Source organism: Capricornis sumatraensis, chromosome 3 (assembly GCF_032405125.1).
Source record: "Capricornis sumatraensis isolate serow.1 chromosome 3, serow.2, whole genome shotgun sequence".
NCBI classification, from domain to species: Eukaryota; Metazoa; Chordata; class Mammalia; order Artiodactyla; family Bovidae; genus Capricornis; species Capricornis sumatraensis.
In genome coordinates, this window is record NC_091071.1 from 40,164,223 (window position 1) to 40,183,109 (window position 18,887).

Genomic DNA, 18,887 nt, shown 5'->3' on the forward strand with positions numbered 1-18,887 from the left:
GCCCTGCCCAAGAGTGAGGAAACCGTTGCTGGTGAAAACCAGGTCTGGAGACTTCTCTCGCTACACACGGCAAACAGAGATTGCTGCTGAGGTCAGGCTGCCCCTGTTAGATTAACCATGGAGACATCCCCCCTCGATGCATAATCATTATTCCCCGCTCTTTAACCTTAATTGTTTGTTCTCCTAGCACCGACTTGTTGTAAAACTCAATCATATACAACAAAGAGGTTGCTAACATCTAACCATCACGCAGTGGGGGATATAAAACTGGGCCTCTCAGAAACGTCAGGGTGCTTGTTGGGAACTGATTCCCCTTGGACCTGCTGGCATAATAAACTGTATTTCACTGTCCCGAGTGTCCTCCGAGGTGTGTTTTGCGACTCTGGATTCCACCACATCAGGACTCATGACGCACCAGAGTCACTGTGAGCCCTGGGCCTCAAACGCCTGGCTGTCTCCTTCAAAGCCCCCCCTTTTTTTTTGGCTTGTTGGAGTTTCTGTTTTTGGCTGTGTTGCACAGCTTGTGAGCTCTTAGTCCCTCAACCAAAGCTTGAGCCTGATCTTGGCTGTAAAAGTGCTGAGTCCTAACCACTGGACCACCAGGGAACTCCCAAATCCATTTGAGATTCACCGTCTTCTGTGTCACCACCGAGGCTCCTGAATTGCAAATCTCACCCGGAAGGTGAATCTGGACACCATCACTCAGGGTTCACTTGTGAAGTAAGAGAAAGGCCAGCAGCTGCAGCAGGGGCGCAGTGGGCAATGACGCTGCTTGAGGGAGACCTGCCAGGGTTTGCCCACCCTGTCTGTGTAGGTCTTGGGTGTAGACACCAGGCTGGTGTGGCCCCATGCAGTGTGATTCCCCGCTCACAGTCCCAACCTGGTCACCTTGGCCCAGGGAGGTCCACAGTATGGGATCAGGGACCCCGGCCTCAGGGGCAGGGTGGGCAGGGGACCCTGCTTGGGAGCCGTGAGCAGGTGTCCTGGGCTGGGGTCAGGGGCTAGTGAAGATAGGTAGCAATGAGAATTGGAGCATCGGCTCAGCTTCCTGCAGGCCCCCGGCCCCGTATCCTGACCTGTGCTTGGCTCTGCATCCAGGGCCCCGGGTGGAGACCCCCCTTCACGAAGCTCACTGATGACAACCTCCTGGTCAATAAAGCACAGCTGCTCCCAACCACGAAATCAATCAATCAGTCAGGACAGAGGTGGGACAGACGCAGGTGCTGGGGGCGAGGTGAGGAGCCTGTGGTCATCCTCAGCCTACCCGAGGAAACTGTAACCCCAAGGGCACCCAACTCGGGGGTGAGGAGGCCCCAACCTCCTGCCCCTTGAGGCCGTCCCCAGCTGACGTGCGGCGGCCACGGTCCTTGGGGGCCCCTTGGTCTCCCATAGTCTTCCTGGCCTCCCTGGAGGGGCCGCACCCTGGAGGGCCAGGCCGGTAGAGACGGGGCCCAGCCTCACACATCAGACGTGTCTCCTCCTCTGTTTCTCCCCCCGTGTCTTCTACACGCGTGCCCCTGGCCTGGACCCTTGGCTGGAACATCCAGGGCTGGGCCTTCCCAGAGGCTGCACGTCCCTGAGGGCCCCGAGGAAACCAGACAGCCGGGGTAGGAGGGGTCACCCTCTCGGTCTTGAAGGCCAGGAGTGCAAGGACAGGGCGAGTCCCAGTTCTCCTTCCGGGCAGAGGGGACCCACCTGCAGTGAAGGGCTTCCGGGTCTCCTCCTTGAATCTTCCTCCGGCCCCCTCCCCAGCAGGCTTGCTGCCCTCCAGGCTGGGCCTTGGCCGGCAGCCCTATCCTGGACATCGAGGAAGTTCCCTGGAGGATGAGAGAAGCAGGAAACCCAGGCCCCACAGGAGAGCAGAGGAGGAGTGGGGCAGGGGTGGAGGGGCCCCTCGGAGTCAGCAGATCTGGCAGCAGAAGCAGCAGGAAGCCGCCCAGCCCCACAAGCCCTCCTCCTGCAGACCCTGCTCAGGGGTCGGCGGTGCCTGGGGACGGCTGGCGGGCCCCTCACTGATGGCACCCAGCCCACCCCTCACCCTAGTCCTCTTGGGCTCCTGTGCTGCCCTTCCAGGGTGATGGCTGAGAGGAGGCCGGGGAGAGGAGGCTCATCTGAGGCCACCCCCTCCTGGAAGCCAAGGTCGGCAGAGCTGGTCTAGCCTCCCTGGAGTGGACGTGGAGCCATGCCATCCTGCAGGCAGCTCTTCACCCCTGTGTCTGGGAGACCCGGGCTCCAGTCACACATGAGCTGTACCTCAGGATAATTAAATAGAAGAGGAAATTTACTCTTTACAGACAATTTGCAGCTGATTTGTGGAGAAGGAATTATAGAATATCACCATGGTGCAATCAAATAAATAAATTGATCTTTGCAATGATGTCCAGCAACTGCCTCCATCACCAAGAGATGAGCAAGCATCGCACACCTCCTGATAGAAGACACTCCTGCGACTCTCCTCCAGAAAAATTGATTTGTATTTGCTCAAGCCTCTGGATACAGATATCAATTAGCAGGAAACACAGAGGCAGGATAATAAGTTAGAGTCCGCACAGGATGGGTTATGAACTGAAAGTTGGGCTCCCTCCAAATCCGTATGTTACAGCCCTGCCCCAACAGGATGGAAGCTGGGCGATGGGGCCTTGGGAAGTCCTTATGTGAGATGAGGGCCTTAGTGTGGGGCCCTTTCAATGGAATCAGAATCCTTGTAAAAGAGACAGAAGAGAGCTGGCTACATCAGCCCTGGGAGGGCGCAGAAAGAAGGTGACTGTCTGCAGGGCAGGAGAACTCCGCTGGGACGAGGGCTTTCTGCTTATGTGTGCATGGTGTACACACGTGGAGAAGCTTGTTCAAGCTCCTGTTGTTGGGAGAGCTGGCAGGTGTGTGTGTTTGAAGGTGTATCTGCCTACAAGCCTGCGGTGCCTTTTGAGCTTCAGTTCAGTTCAGTTGCTCAGTCGTGTCCAACTCTTTATGACCCCATGGACGGCAGCACACCAGGCTTCCCTGTCCTTCACCATCTCCCGGAGCTTACTCAAACTCATGTTCACTGAGTCGGTGATGCCATCCAACCATCTCATCCTCTGTTGTCCCAGCATCAGGGTCTTTTCCAATGAGTCAGTTCTTTGCATCAGGTGGCCAGAGGATTGGAGTTTCAGCTTCAGCATCAGTCCTCCCAATGAATATTCAGGGCTGATTTCCTTTAGGATTGAGTGACTGAGTTTATGTGTGTGTATATGTGGGCTTCCCAGGTGGCACTAGTGGTAAAGAATCTGCCTGCCAATGCAGGAGACGTGGGTTCAATCCTTAGGTTGGGGATATCCCCTGGCGGAGGGCATGGCAACCCACCCCAGCATGCTTGCCTGGAGAATTCCATGGACAGAGGAGCCTGATGGGCTACGGTCCTTAGGATTGCAAAGAGTCGGACATGACTGAAGCCACTGAGCACGCATGCACATGTGTGTGCATCTCGAATAATCATGTGCTCTGTAAAAATGCACCCTCTCCCCTCCTTGTCCAGGCCGGCAGCCAACTCTTCCTCCAGTTCCCACCCCAGGTACTCTTCCTGGAGTCCCGACCAGACAGACATTCCTTCTGAGCTCAAACCCTGGCAGTCTGCAGAGAGAAGGAAGGCTCCCAAACTGGCAGCTTTTTCAGAAAAAGTGCCTGGCGCTGGGCTGGGGCAGGAACACAAGCCACTTTGTGCCTCCTCTGGGCCCCTTCCTCCAGCAGCTGTACCTGCCAGGCTCCTAGACCTCCTGCGTCTCCGCCTCCCCAGGAGGATCCGGGACCCCGGGAGGGCTTCTCTGCCCCCTGCAGCCGGCTGGCCCTACCCTTCCCCAGCCCAGAGGCATCACAGGGCTGGAGGCCTCTGGGGGACAGGTGAGGGCCTCACCTTTGCCACAGGAGTCAGGGGGACCTGAGCCCTAAGGAGCCTATCCAGGGGGGCCAGTGCAGGCCCAGAAGAGGGGCCAGCTTCTGGACAAAGTTGCCTTCTGCTCCCTTCTCTGCACAAAGGCTGGTTGTTGTATGAAGCCCCCCAGCCCCTGCAGCCAGGACCATGGACAGAATGGTCTCTTCCCAAGCAGGGAAGAGGGGTCCACCAGGAATCCTGACATGGTGGGTGAAGGGCCACACATTTTATGTTTCCAGGTCATGAAGTATATGGAACATGCTCCCTAGTGCCACTTCCAGCCTGGACTCAGCCCCAGACTATATCCAGATGATGAACAATAACACGTGTTTATGGACAATGACATTGAAACTTCAGGGTTTTCCAATTGTTGCAAATTTTCTGGAAATTTATTCTAACCATATCAAAATGTAAACAGTATTCTAAGCACACAAGTAGTGGGGGAATAAACCCATGGAGGGTGGGACTTGCCCTTCAGGCCATAGTGTGCTGACCCCTGGGTTAGCCACGTGGTATGAGTAGGGAGGTGGCAGCTAGACAGAGCCTCCACTGGACATAGGCCCCCAGCACTGCAATCCTGATGAAGCCAGGTTCCCCGGTTGCTGGTGGCCAGCTCTTCTTCTGTGAAGCCGTGCACACACCAGGCCATGCTCTGCACCCCTTCTCCTTGTCACCACAGGGGATTCTGGACCCTGAACCGTGTTCTGCTCGAGGTAGAAGCCCTGAGCCCCGTGAAGCTGCTGCAGGCAGCTACCCTGAAGCACCCCTGTGAGGCTGACCCTGTTTGGTCAACTGGGAAGGGCTCTCAGGACACCTCCTCCACCTCTGAAGTCAAGGTCAAGTGCAGGTACCCAGAAGAGAGACCCAGAGGTGAGAATAAAATACCTGTCATTGTCTCCTTGTATTTGTGTCAGCTGCGGGGCCAAGACAATAAACACAGCACATCCGGGAGCCTCCCCACTGGATGGCTCTGGGGTTTGCCCCAGGAAGAACCCCCACCCTCAGCTCCTTCCTGCCCCCCTGGTGGCCCCTTTGCTCCTTCCTCCAGGAGGGGGGCCCACAGGGCCCAGGAGCGGGGTATAAAGGGCCCAGTGGAGGGTGCCCAGGCACGAGACTCCCGGCACCAGGACGGGACCTCAAGACTCCGCAGGCAGGTAAGACACCCCTTCCCCACCGTGCTTGGGCCCACGAGGTCAGGGGAGGCCCCTCTCTGAGATGGGATGGCCTGTCCTCTTCTCTCCAGGAGCCCTGGACTCTCCAGCCAGAAGCCATGCTGCTGTGGCTGACCCTCGCCCTCCTGTGGAGCCCCACCTGCTGGGCACAGCGTAAGTCTGGCTGGGGCTCCCCTGTCCAGAGCATCCCCCTGGAGACCACCCTCACCTCCCACCATCCAGGGCCCGGGGTCTGGGCCAGCTCTTGTCACAAACACTGCTCTCAGACCTGTCCCCTTGTCTGGAGGGGCTGAGTCTTCTGCTGGACAGAAATAACAACATGCCACTGTGTGTTTATTTTCTTTTCTCTTCCCCACCTGGTTCTCTCATGAACAGCTTTGTATGGGCATGGAGGAGGCTCGTATTTCAGCACAACTAAAGACAATGAAAACGAGATCACCGGGATCAGAGCGTTTATAGGCATTGCTGGCCTAATCAAGAGGTGAGTTGAGCAGGGCCCGGGAGCCCCTCACTGCATCCCAGCCCCTGCCCCAGTCTCGGGAACCTGGGGAGGGGGCTGGTCCCTCCTCCCAGCACCCTCACTGGGGTGCTGACGTCTCCTGAGTCAGCTGGGACCTTGGGGTCCTGGAGCCCCCAGCCAGCACCTTCTGTCTGTCCCTCTTCCTCTGCTCTTTCCTCCCCTGCACCCCAGCCCTCTCCCCTCCGCTCTCCTCCTGCAAGTCCGGCCTCTGCTTCCTGGGATGGCCGAAAGGGAGGGGTGCTTCTCCCCACTGTCTCCTTTCAACATCGACTCAGCTCAACCAGAAATGGTCTCTCAGTCTGAGAATGCCTATGGGAAAGCAGAAGTTCTGCCCAGGTTAGGGTCAAAGAGAAAAGGAAAGAGGGTCAGAGTGGACCGCTGATTGAACACTAGAAGCATAGAGGCAGCAAGCCCAGGTCTTCCCCTAATGGTTAAGCTAAATGGGGGCTTTGCGCCAGGCCTGGGGTAGATATTTGCTCTGCATTTACGGGGACCCAGAGAGCTGGGGAGCAGGCACCATGGGCGCCAGAGTGTGGGCGGGGCCAGTGAGGAGGGGACACTCTGGGATGGACACTGAGGTGGGGGAAGGTCACAGAGACGGGTCACCTGCTCCTGAGGCCCCCACCTGGCCTAGTGCCGTGACTGGGGCTCCAAATACTGGGCCCGGGGTCAGCTCTCCCCTCTGAGCCGTGAGACCAGCTGCACCTCCTGAGGGTCCTGGTGACTGTGCACCTTGGGAAGCTCTCCTGATGGAAGATTTCAGGGACTGTTCCCCCAAATCAGTCCCCCTTTGCAGATGAGCAAACTGAGGCCTGGAGAGGCTGGTCAACAAGCCCCAAATCACAGAGCCTGAAAGTGGCAGAGCAGGGGTTGAGACCAGGAAGCCTGTCTCAGGCACCAAAGTCATGTCAGGGACTTATTCTGCAGTGATAGGCTGTCCTTGCTGGACATAGCGGGGTGGTGTTTAGAGGACTGGGGATTTGCGGGTCACCCAGACCCTGGACCTTCAAAGCTCGCCCTTTCTCCCAGTATCCAGGTGAAGTTTGGCTCCTCCTGGAGTGAGAAATATGGAGCCCCAGGTGGGACCCCTCAGGAATTTGTCCTGCAGCCCGGTGAATACATTACAGAAGTTGATGGCTCCTACAGGCTTTTCCTCCGGCACCTCGTCATCTACACTAGCTATGGGCGTAAGGCCACATTTGGAGAGAAGAGTGGCAGGAGCTTTTCTGCCTTCCCTGACGGGAGTGAGAAAGTGCTCACTGGAGTCTTCGGACAGCATAAGCTTCTGGGCATCTCCAGCATCGGCTTTGAGTGGGATTATCCAATAGTACAGTTGACCTATGATCAAGAAAGTACTACCCCAGATCAGCTTGGAACTGAGCCTACGCCTGGTAAATGAGCAGTCCTGGGTCTCCAGAGCTGGGCCGTGGGTTACCCTGCCAAGGCCGTCTGGCTGGTGGTGGGCACAAGTCACCAGGGACCTGAGTGCAGCCCTGAATCAGAATCCACCAATAAATCCAGCTTCTGCAGCGACAGTGGGTCCAGGGTGCTCCTTGGCCTGGGATGCAAACAAAGCCTTCTGAGCTTGTGGGGACGAGGCCTCTGGGGCAGAGTTCACTGAGCAGAGCTGCAGGAAGAGGCAGGAGGGGGTCCAACACCCCAGGGCTGGGTGATTCTGACAGGATGCAGGGCCTGCCCATGCAGGCCTCGGGCTGATCCCGTAATCTGGGAGGATCGTGGGGGTCCCAGAGGCCCCATCCCTTGCTCTCTTCTACAAGCCCATGCAGGTGGCCTATGCAGCCCAGGGTCAATTCCAGGATTCTCTGAGTGTGTATGAGCTTAAGGAAGCCCTCATTCATTCACTCATTCAGAACTCATATGGCAAACCCTGGCCAGCAAAAAGCTCTGTGGACTCTGGAGAAATAGAGAATGGGCCAAGAGTCCAGCCAGGGGCTCCCTATGGGGAATGGATGCAGAAGCAGATGGAGACAACTGGTGGTTTCATCTGCATTGATAGTGACAGGTCTAGTGCCCTGTGCTCAGGCACAAGCCCAGTGGTGGGTGTGCTTCAGGGAAGACTTCCTGGAGGAGGCAACATCTGAGCTAAGTGTAAAGGCTGTGTGAGAACTGGCCAGGTGGGGTTAAGGGAGGGAGGCCTTCCAGGCCAAGAGATCAACATGGGAATGGCCAGAGCCAGGCATCCCCAGGACCCCACTTCTTGAAAGGCGGGCATCTGTTACAGCCCGAAGGGAAAGGAAAGTGCCCCAGGCCTGGCACATTCTCTCAACGCCTCCATCAGACTGCAGCAGCCTGCCCCTCAGCCACGGTGCAGAGGCTGTCCAGTCCCCCCTCAGCTCCTTGCCCGGAAGCCCTAGAGGGACAGGACTGCTGCTTCCTGGCTTGCAGAAGGAGACAGCACAGGCCCAGAGGACACAGAGGCTCGGCCTGTCACACGGCACGAGTGGAGGAGTCAGGATTCAGGGGGAGGAGGTCTGGCTGCAAAGTCTGGGCTCAGATCCCCAGACCCAGCGAAGGTTTCCAGAGGGATCCTCATCTCTGGGAAGACACTTCCTGATTCTTGTCTACCTTTATTTTCATTTTACATGCTGGTTGAGCGCCACTTAGTGGTTCTTACTAAAAACAGCAGAGTCTGTTACAAATGACGTTCAACCTGAGTTTCCACATCCGTGATGACGGGAGATTAACATTCACTGGAAAGCTGTTGTGAGGATCAAATCAGATAATTGTTAAACCACCTGGCATTCCGCCTGGCCCCACTTGGGTGCAGGATTAATGCCATCTTTCCATCCATTCATCCATCCACCCACCCTTCATCCCCTCATGCAAGGAATAAATGAGATGACAGGAAACTTGATAGCAAACACACAAAGCTCTTTAGGAGAAACCCATTTCTACAAGCAGCACGTGGGAACAGAATTTCTCGTGATGTAAGCCTACCTGCTCTCTCTCTCCCCACCCACCCCCCGTCCCAGCGCTCTCAATCCTCGACTTTAAAAGGAGCCCTCACAGACTTCCCGGGTGGCTCCGTGGTAGGGGATCCACCGCCGATGCAGGAGACGTGGATCCAGTCCCTGGTCTGGGAGAACCTGCAGGCCGCAGAGCCACGAATCCCGTTTGCCACAACTCCTGAGCCTGTGCTCTGCCAGCTTAGGTGCACCTGAAAGGTATTAGCTTGTTCACTAAAGGACCACCCCTTCAAGGTGGCAGGGACATTTCACACATCCAAGGAGGAAAGGAAGACCTCGGAGAAAACCCATCTTCCACAGACAAGAGATGACCTGGCCCAGATCGCACCAGGGAAGGGGGGATTCAGACCCTACAGGCTTCACTTCCCTTCTCCCTGGCCCCTCTTTGGGAGCTCAGGTCACCCACGTGTCTCAATTGCCCCCCTGTTACATGTGGGAAGCAATAGCCCCTCCTCACAGGGGTTGTGAGATTTCAGTGACATCCTTCTCCACCCAGGGTGAACGCCGGGGTCTTACCACTGTGGGCAGGGGTGCAGGTTTTCCTTTGAGCAGACCGTATGATTTCATGGATGTGGAATTTTAGAAAACACAAAAGTGATTCACCGTGACAAAAGCAGACCTGTAATTAGGGAAGCTGAGTTTGGGATGGGACCAAATGCCAAGGGCGTGCGAGGTGCTGTTTAGGGGCGGTAAAAAGTCTTAATCTGAATGTGGTGGGAGATGCATGGATGCCAGTGTGCACATTTGCTAAAACTCATCAGACTTAACATACATGCGTGTTATTACATGTAAATGGTACTTCAATAAAGCTGAATAGAAACAAAACAGGAAAACTGGGGAGAGACTATAGCTGACTATCGACACCCTGTGGAGGGTCATGTGACCACGTTAGACGAGGTAGACAAGATCTCCGAGCAAAATCCGGACAGACGTGAGAGCGTGAAACGGAAAACTTATATTCACAAAAGCATTTTTAAGGTCGATTGTATAAATGAGATAAAATAGTGGCACTTCCTGCTTAATGGGTACTGGGTGTGGGATTTCTGAGGGGTGATGGAAAGGCTCTGGAGCTGAATAGCAGTAATATTCCAAAACCAGCAAATGTGCTTAATCACGGAGTTGTTCTCCTTAAAAAGATCTAAATGGTAAATTTCATAATTTGTGCATTTACCCACAATAAGAATATTTGCCAACCTCATCCAACATAGGAATAGATGTGGAAAAGATCACACAACCCAAGCTTAGCTGGAAACCCCAGAGAGATGGGGCCCAGGACTGGAGAAGATGGGAATCAGAGGAAAGACCCCATGGCCAAGGGCATGGGGCAACTGTAACTGACGGGACGAGGGCACAGGTGCTGTGAAAGGGGGGCCCCGGCCTTGACAAACCAGAGGAAACCAGAAACTGCCCGGAGAGGACAGTGAAAACATGGGAGCTTTTCTCCTCATCCTGGGTCACGGATCCCTGAGTTCTTCCCACAGACTCCAGGCTAAGAACCACCAAATAGCCCTCAACTGAGACAGCAGGGAGGCGCCCAGCAGGCAGTGAAGACAGGCTGGACCAGCTGAAGCCAAGGGGACTCTGACAATAGCTGGGTCCTTAACTTTAGCTCACTCTGCCTTCGCTTTACTATTGAACATCACCCCCCTTCACCACAACAGTTCCGAGTGTGACCATTAAAACCAAAATACAGGCAGTGGTCCAATTCCTGGAAATTCCCACCCTATCCAGAAGTAGCAAAAATGTCCCACCACTTGTTACTGTGGGAAATGACTGAGTTTGTAAAAACCTCTAACCCCGAGCCCTGGTGTCACGCTCAGCTTCAGAGATGGACCGCCTTCTGCCTAGGACGTGTGCATCTCCCCAAATAAACCTCTCCTGTTACTCTGACGTGCTCTTGATTTGTTTCCTAGGCAAAGGCAAGGATTCTCTCCGGGGGTCCCTGTGGGGCCCAGGACCTGACACTCCCTCTCCCACACGCAACCAGCATTTATAATTAATGTAAAAGTAGAGAAGAGGAACACGTCAGCGAGGGAACTGCAGAGAGATGTTGATCAGTAAGGAAAGCTTCACTGGGTCCGGGGATCTGAGCCCAGACTTTGCAGCCAGACCTCCTCCCCCTGAATCCCGACTCCTCCACTCGTGCCGTGTGACAGGCCGAGCCTCTGTGTCCTCTGGGCCTGCGCTGCCTCCTGCTGCAAGCGGGGAAGCAGCAGTCCTGTCCCTCGAGGGCTTCCGGGCAGGGAGCTGAGGGGGGACAGGACAGCCTCTGCACCGTGGCTGAGGGGCAGGCTGCTGCAGTCTGATGGAGGCGTTGAGAGAATGTGCCAGGCCTGGGGGCTGCTTTCCTTTCCCTTCGGGCTGTAACAGATGCCCGCCTTTCAAGAAGTGGGGTCCTGGGGATGCCTGGCTCTGGCCATTCCCATGTTGATCTCTTGGCCTGGAAGGCCTCCCTCCCTTAACCCCACCTGGCCAGCTCTCACATAGCCTTTATACTTAATTGAGATGTTGCCTCCTCCAGGAAGTCTTCCCTGAAGCACACCCTCTACTGGCCTTGTGCCTGAGTTCAGTTCAGTGGCTCAGTCGTGTCTGAGCCTGTCCGTGTCCGTCACCAACTCCCAGAACTTGTTCAAACTCATGTCCATCGAGTTGGTGATTCCATCCATCCATCTCATCCTCTGTCATCCCCTTCTCCTCTCGCCTTCAATCTTTCCCAGCTTCAGAGTCTTTTCCAATGTGTCAGCTCTTCCCATCAGGTGGCCAAAGTACTGGAGCTTCAGTTTCAGCATCAGTCCTTCCAATGAATATCCAGGACTGATCTCCTTTAGGATTGACTGGTTGGATCTCCTTGCAGTCCAAGGGACTCTCAAGAGTCTTCTCCAACACCACAGTTCAAAAGCATCAATTCTTCGGTGCTCAGCGTTCTTTATGGTCCAACTCTCACATCCATACATGACCACTGGGAAAACCATAGCCGTGACTAGATGGACCTCTGTTGGCAAAGTAATGTCTCTGCTTTTAATATGCTGTCTAGGTTGGTCATAGCTTTTCTTCCAAGGAGCAAGTGTCTTTTAATTTTATGGCTGCAGTCACCATCTGAAGTGGTTCTGGAGCCCAAGAAAATAAACTCTGAGTACAGGGTCTAGACCTGTCCTTATCAATGCAGACGGAACAATCAGTTGTTCCATCTGCTTCTGCATCCATTCCTCATGGAAAGCCCCTGGTTAGACGCATGGCCCATCCTCCATTCCTCCAGAGTCCAGGGAGCCCATAGCCAGCCAGGGCTTGCCATACGTGTTCTGAATGAGTGAATGAATGATTGAATGGCTTCTCTGGAGCTTTGCACACTCAGAGAATCCTGAAATTGAGCCTGGACAGCTCAGGCTACCTGGATGGACTTGCACCAGTGAGTCGGGGATGGGGCCTCTGGGAGCCCCAAATCCTCAGAGATTATGGGGTCAGCCCGAGGTCTGCACAGGCAGGCCCTGCATCCTGTCAGAATCACCTAGCCTTGGGGTGTTGGACCCCCTCCTGCCTTCTCTTGCAGCTCCACCCTGGAGGCCCTGTCCCTGCAAGTTCAGAAGGCTTTGTTCGCATCCCCAACCAAGGAGCACCCTGGACCCACTGTTGCTGCAGAAGCTGGATTTATTGGTGGATTCTGATTCAGGCCTCTGTGCGTTGTGCCCACCATCAGTCAGATGACCTTGGCTGAATAACCCATGGCCCAGACCTGGGGATCCAGGAGTAGTCATTTCTCTTTGGTTGAAGTGCTGTTTGCTTCAGTTTGAAGGATAATTCCAGTCAAAGCTGATGCGGGTAATGCTCTGAACCGTACACTGTCCATAGACGCCGGTGAGTACCTTCTCTATGTCATCATGGGAGGCAGCAAAAGTGTTGTCTAATTTTCTTTCAAAATGGATGAACATCCTAGGTCAGTGCATATGAGCAAAGACTGAAGGTATTTCGTGTAGGAGCAGTGGATTCTTATAATGTGTTCACCCTGCTGTAGGAGCTACTCCTGAGTTATCCCACCTGGGTCTCTCTATTTCTCACTCCAGGAGGAGCTGTATCTCACCTGGATACTGAGAAGAAGGGGGAGCTTTGAAGGTCCAGGATCTGGGTGACGCCCCAAATCCCAGGTCCTCAGTTTCCCATCGCCAGCAAGGGGGCAGCCTGTCACTGCTGCATAAGCCCATGACACATGACATTGAGACCCAAGACAGGCTTCCTGGTCTTAGGTCTCCCTGCTCTGCCGATTTCAGGCTCTGTGATTTTGGGCTTGTTAGCCAGGCTCTTCAGTCTCAGTTTGCTCACCTGTAAAATGGGAGTGATTTTGCGGAGCAGTCACTGAGATTTTCCATCAGGAGAGCTCCTCAAAATGCCCAGTCACTGTGACCCTCAGGAGGTGCAGGTGGACTCACGGCTCAGAGTGGGGAGATGACCCCAGGCCCAGCATTTGCAGCCCCAGTCACTGCACTAGACCAGGTGGGGGGACCTGAAGCAGGTGACCCCGATCTGTGATCTTCCCCCAGCTCAGTGCCTGTCCTGGAGCCTACCTCCTCACCTGGCCTCGCCCACACTCTGGCCCCCACGGTGCCTGCTGCTCTGGCCCATTGCCTCTTCCCAGGTCCCTGAAACCCCGTAAATGCAGAGCAAATATCTACCCCAGACTTTGAGCAGAGCCTGCACTCAACCATTAGGGGAAGCCCCTGGGCTTGCTGCCTCTATGCTTCTAGTGTTCAATCAGTGGTCCACTCTGACCCTCCTTCCTTTTCTTTTTGACCCTAACCTGGGCAGAGCTTCTGCTTTCCCATAGGCATTCTCAGACTGAGAGACCATTTCTGGTTGAGCTGAGTTGGGGTTGAAAGGAGACAGTGGGGAGAAGCACCCCTCCCTTTCGGCCATCCCAGGAAGCAGAGGCCGGACTTGCAGGAGGAGAGCGGAGGGGAGAGGGCTGGGGTGCAGGGGAGGAAAGAGCAGAGGAAGAGGGACAGGCAGAAGGTGCTGGCTGGGGGCTCCAGGACCCCAAGGCCCCAGCTGACTCAGGAGACGTCAGCACCCCAGTGAGGGTGCTGGGAGGAGGGACCAGCCCCCTCCCCAGGTTCCCGAGACTGGGGCAGGGGCCGGGATGCAGTGAGGGGCTCCCGGGCCCTGCTCAACTCACCTTCTAACACAGCCAAAATGACCCGTAAACTCTCAAATCCCAGTGATATTGTCTGGAAGTCTCTAGAGGTACAGAAATAGGTACCTCCTCCACGCCCAAATGTCTCTATTATATGAAAGAACCAGGTGGGGAAGAGGAAAAAATAAACACACAGTGACATGTTGGCTGTTTCTGCCCAGAGGAGGACACAGCCCCTCCAGATGAGGGGACAGGCCTGAGAGCAGAGTCTGTCTGTGACAGGGGCTGGCCCAGACCCCCCTGGACAGAGGGAGGGGGGTAAGGGCTGCCTCCAGGGGGATGGGTGGGGGGGACCCCCAGCTAGACTTATGGTGTACCTAGCAGGTGGGGCTCCACAGGAGGGCGAGGGCCAGCCACAGCAGCATGGCTTCTGGCTGGAGAGTCAAGGGCTCCTGGGGAGAAGAGGACAGGCCATCCCATCTCAGAGAGGGGCCTCCCCTGACCTCGTGGGCCCAAGCATGGTGTTTGCGGGGCCTTACCAGGCCTGCGGAGTCCTGTGGTCCCGTCCTGGTGCCGGGAGTCTCGTGCCTGGGCACCCTCCTCTGGGCCCTTTATACCCTCCTGGGCCGTGTGGCCCCCCGGCAGGAGGAACAGTCGAGGGGCCAGTGGGACAGGAAGGAGCTGGGGAGGGGTCTTCTTGGGGGAATCCGCAGAGCCGTCCGGGGGAGGGGACCCGCTCTTTACTGCCTTGGCCTCGTGGTCACCACAAACAACACGTGACTCTTGGGGCATTTTACCGTCACCTCTGGGTTTCCCATCTGGACCCCGCACCAGACCCTGACCTCAGCCGTGGCGAGGTGTCCTGAGAGCCCTTCCCAGTTTGAGCAAACAGGGTTCAACCCCTCAGCCGCTTCAGCGTAGCTGCCCCAGCAGCTTCACGGGGCTCAGGGCTCCCTCCTCATGCAGAACCTGCTTCAGGGCCTCATTCAGGCCTGGGCAGAGCTTTGTGTGCCCTGGGCTTTCCCCTCTAACCCTCAGAGCTGCAGCAGACAGCTCAGTTCTGAGGGCCTGTGGCAGGTGGTAGAGACAGCCTGGGCCTGGCCCTCCATGGCCTGTCACTGGAAGATGCCTGTCACCTTTTCTTTGAGCCGGGTCTGGTATAGCTGGGGATGAACTGGGCCCCGTGGGCTATGGGATGACTGACAGCAAGGACCCCAGGATAGTGATCCTCCAGCCAGCTCTCCCTAGAGCACCTGGGGCCAGGCTGAGGGATCACCTTGTCCAGGAGGGAGTGGGGGCCTTCTCGAGGGCTGGGGATCTGGGGGCCTCATGGTCCAGCAGGTCCAGGCTCCCTGTGACTGGATGGTCTGCACAGCCTCCCCGACCATTGGGAAGAGCCATAGGGTCACAGAACTCAACACAGGGGTCACTGTGGGCATGGAGTCAGAGCCTGTCAGGTCTGAACCCCCACTTCCCTCCTCCCTGGCCCCCCTTTGGGGAGCTCAGGTCACCCACGTGTCTCAATTGCCCCCCTGTTATATGCGGGAAGCAATAGCCCCTCCTCACAGGGGTTGTGAGATATCAGTGACACCCTTCTCCACCCAGGGTGAATGCCGGGGTCTTACCCCTGTGGGCAGGGGCACAGGTTTTCCTTTGAGCAGACTTTGCAATCGCCAAAGGTTAGGAATGGCAGACCTGTCCATAAGTTACCGGTTCCATGAATGGAGGTGTCCTCGCCACAGGGGAAGCTATACTGGCCTGGAGAAGGAGTGGACCCCAGGCTGTGCTGATACATTACCAGGGACCAGCCCCGGTTGGATCCCGGGTATCCTCAGGGTGACGGCGTGGCGAGAGAGATATATAGATATATGGAGAGATAAAGAAAGAATGTTGCAGTTAAGAAAATAGAGGAGAGAAAGAGGCTGATATTCCTTGGTTTACACAGAAAGCCAATAAAGCCCCAGCATGGGACTTGCATTGTTCACGTAGGCCGCAGGCACCCTCTCAAATAGTGGAAGGTGCCCCCACCTTGGGCACCTTCTCGAGTGGGTCTTAGAAGCCCAGGAAGGAAAGTGAACTCAGAGGGCCCCTGTGCTCCAGGGAATTAGCCTGAAAAGAAACAGAAAGAACGACACGGGGAGGCCAAGCTTGTGCAAGACCCGTAGCTTTATTTTCAAAGGGAGCTTATATACCCTATGTTGTACGTAGAGAATAATGGAAAATACAAAGTCATGCAGGGTCAGCAGCCCTGACCCTTATCGAGACCAGGCGTTCTTTCTGCATGCCTATCTGTATACACAGGTCTTAGGTGATTTACATCATCTTCTGGCCAGAAGGCCTATTAACATTTTATGGCCCTTTTCTGATAAGGGTCCGTCAACCAGAAAACTTATTTTCCCTAAAAGTGTTGTTCTTTCTAAAGTCTGGTGCCACTCTCAGAAAGCACTAAACAAAGTTACATTCTTATAGGGCAAAGGTGTAGTGGCCTATAACAAGGAAAGAATTTGTTAACTCAAAGTTTAATGTTGTTAATATCAAGGCCACTACTTATATTTCAACTATATTAATTAATGCACTCCCAGGTACACAACGAAAGATATGAAAACTTGGCAGCAAGCATTGGCTCAGCAATGAAACCCTTAACCAGTTCTATTCTAATAATTTTTAACTCCTCGAAAGGCTCTATTTAAACTTCCCATGCCTCTCGAGGTTGGGGGGCTGTAAACAATCATATGCATAGTTGTAAAAGTCCGGATAAACCTGTCAGGCAAGTTAGAGAGTCATCAGAGGGGTTTGGATTGGAACACTCTATTATGCCCAGGAGATTATTAACTAGAGCTCTAAGCTGATTTTCTTTAGAGAAAGGTGGTCGGGTATAGCCCCCCACAGATATCAGAGGAGTTACTGAAAGGCATAAAATAGTAAGACAGACAGACTCTGGTTTTGGGGTGGATGCTCGAACAGGTCCAGGGGGTCCCTCGAGTCCTGATCCGCCTCGCTCGTCAGGTCTCTTCCACATGACCTTGTCATGGGTGGGATGGGCCCAGGGGATCCCTTGAGTCCTGAAGCCTTGCTTGTCAGGTCTCCTTGCATGACCTTGTCATGGGTGGGATCTCCCGTGCTGGCTCCTGGCAATACATTGCCTTAGGACAGGCTGGGCAGAAGCTAGAGCACCCAAGCTCCCACTTGGTGGCAAGGAGAAGGGGCGCAGAGCATGGCCTGGCATGTGCACAGCCTCTCTCAGGAAATGCAGGCCACCAGGAACTGGGGACCCGGGCTTCACTAGGTGGTAGTGTGGGGGGCTGTGTCAGGGTGGAGGCCCTGTCCAGCTGCCACCTGCCTACTTACATCAGGTCCCTAGGCCAGGGGCCAGCACACTGTGGATTAAAGGCAAACTCCCACTGTCTACCTGTTTTCGCACAACCAGTGAGTTCTGACTGCATGTGTGCTAAGTGGCTTCAGTCATGTCTGACTCTTTGCAACCCCATGGGCTGTAGCCTGCCAGGCCCCTCTTATCCACGGGATTCTCCAGGCAAGAATATGGGAGTGGGTTGCCATGCCCTCCTCCAGAGGCCCTTTCCCACCGAGGGATCAAACTGGCATCTCCTGAATTGGAGGCTGATTTTTTACCACTAGTGCCACCTGGGAAGCCTGAGCTCAGAATACTTTTCATCTATTTATACTAAAATTGTGACAAGTAAAAATCTCTGAATTTCCTGCATCATTCGTTGCCCACTTATGTGCACCCTTGTCCATTCACGGAGATGTCACCTGGGGCTGTGTTCCCAGTGCAGAGGCATGGGGAGAGTTCCGACAGAAACTCTGTGGCCCAGAACTCTAACCCCTGTGGCCCTTCACTCACAGAATCAGGATTTTTTGGGGACCCTCTTCCCCACCCAGAACCAGGGGCAGCTCTGTCCATGGTGCTGACTGCAGGGAGGTGGTGGGCGCTAAACGTATCAACCAGCCTTTGTGCAGAGAAGGGAGTAGAGGGCAGAAGGCACTTTTTCTGTTAAGCTGCCAGTTGGGGGCCTTCCTTCTCTCTGCAGGCTGCCAGGGTTTGAGCCCAGATGGATGGTCTATCTGGACTGGGACACAAGGAAGCAGTACCCATAGTGGGAGAGGAAAAGATGGTTGCTAATCTGGTCAAGGGGGGGATGGTGGGAGTTGCCCAAGGGCACAGGGAGGCACATTTTCACACAGTGCATGAGCATGGTTATAAGGGATGCCTGTGCACACGTGTGAGCTCAAGAGGCACCACAGGTTCACAGGTGGATACCTCCTCAAACACATACCCTTGCCACCTCTCCCAACTACTGGAGCTCACAGGTGTGACTTCTATCAGATGGCGCATGAAGCTTGCCTGTCTCTTGCTGATGCAAAGAGTTGTTGGAGACCATTGCCAAGATCAATGAACTCCTTCGATTGCAACAGATTGATATTCTCTCATTCCTTCTCTGGTGAGTAGCTGGAATTCATCCATCAAGAGTCAATTTTGGGGGCTTCCCTGGTGCTCCAGTGGCTAATAATGTGTCTAGCAATGCAGCGGTCAGCCATGGTCCGGGAAGATCCCACATGACTTGGGACGGCTAAGCCTGGGAGCCATTACTGAAGCCCACGTGCTGGAACCTGTGCTCAGCAACAAGAGACCCCACTGCAGTGAGAAACCCGGGAGCAGGAACTAGAGAGCAGCCCCACTCACTGAAACAGGAGAAAAATCGCGTGCACCGACGAAGGTGCAGCCCAGCAGGAGTACATGAAAATTAATTAATTTAAGAAGAGCCAGTTTTCCTTCTGTAGTTAATATTCTTGAGGGACAGATTATGTACTGTAGGAAAGGCAGAAAGTGCTTGATCATTGATTTATTGTTCCTATTTACCAATTTTCCAAATAACGATTTTATTCCCTTGGCTTACTCCACAGATAACAAATGAAGGATTGTTGTGGAGTCACTCTGAACTCAGGGGTTTCTACATGGTGTGAGCTGCAGTTTTCTGGGGTGAAGGAAGCCAGGAGGTGGCCAGTCCATGGGGAGACCTCTCAGGCCCTGGATGGGGCTGGGGGCTGGGGTGGCCTTCCCTGAGCAGGGAGTGGGGACCCCCCACCTCCTGGATTCCTGGTGACAAGCTGCCTGCTGGATGACGGTGCTTCCACATCCACTCTAGGGAGGCCCTGCCAG